This window comes from Mus pahari, chromosome 12 (assembly GCF_900095145.1).
Source record: "Mus pahari chromosome 12, PAHARI_EIJ_v1.1, whole genome shotgun sequence".
Taxonomy (NCBI): domain Eukaryota; kingdom Metazoa; phylum Chordata; class Mammalia; order Rodentia; family Muridae; genus Mus; species Mus pahari.
The window spans coordinates 56752773-56753864 of NC_034601.1; the positions used below are offsets into that span (position 1 = coordinate 56752773).

Consider the following 1092-nt stretch of genomic DNA (forward strand, 5'->3'; position numbering starts at 1 on the left):
ATTTTCTGAGGAACCTCCAGATTGATTTCCAGAGTGGTTGTAACAGTTTGTCCTTGACTTTTAACATGTTGCTTACAATATACTATCAAGGACCAGACTCGGGTTGGGAAAGTGTCCTCAGGAAGGGTGTTTGGGAGAGGTGGAAGAAATGATGTAAAGTCAATGATAGGGTGCAAACTGATAACTCTGTAGTCTGTTTGAGACTCTCTAGACAGTTCTTTGCTCAAGATAGATCTCTAGATTGCTCTTGGGATTCCAAACAAAATCACAAAACTTGCTAGAAAAAATTTCTAAAATAGCTGTAATAGCTCTCTAAATAGCTTTCTGGGTTTCCCACCAAAGTAAGAAAGCTCGCTAAAAAAAATTCTAAAAGAGCTGCATAACTCTGACTGAAGTTAGAAAACTTGCTAGAAAAAATTCTAATAGAGCTGTAATAACTCTTGGATTTTTCTGACTTTGGTCAGAAAATCTGCTAGAGAAATTCTGAGAGTTATGTTAGTTCTCCAAGCAGTTTTCTCTTCATAGCTCTATCTAGCAGACCAAAGTCCATTCTTTTATTAAATTATCAATTCAATCATTTACCCAAGTTCCCTTTTGATTGTCCCACTAATCAGCATTTTTATGACGTTGCTTTTGGTAGGATGGCCATTTTTACTATGTTAATTTTTATCTATGACTTTTTAAATAACCAATCTAATCTATTTTTGAGTGCCTTCCATTAAATTCTTCACTTAATGTCTTTATTGACACTAGTTAATGGTGTGATTCTGAATCATCCTTCACATCATTAAGCAGGTTTAGGGGTGTTTGAATCTTTACTGAAGCACCTGGAGAGTCTATCTGCTCCGATGCATGTGTGCATCTTCAGATACCATTTGCTTTGCCCCTTTTTATTATTCTTTTACATTGCCCATGCATCCTCCTTTCATTTTGACTGTGCTTGCTTTCCTTTCTTCTCTTTGTAAACTTGGCTTTACTCATCGTGCTAGACTTGAAATCATTGGCTGAAGTTATGCTTCTGCCTTTACCTCCCAAATGACTGACACTATGTATTGACTATGTATGGTGGACTTGCTTCACATTTTCTGCTCC

General features: G+C 36.6%; 1 non-coding gene across 1 annotated transcript; it reads right to left on the bottom strand.

Moving 5' to 3' along the window:
- Positions 1-440: 440 nt before the first annotated feature.
- Positions 441-504, bottom strand: LOC115065201. The gene has a single exon (XR_003844987.1). It is a non-coding gene; the product is annotated as a U7 small nuclear RNA (small nuclear RNA).
- Between the last annotated feature and the right edge of the window lie 588 nt (positions 505-1092).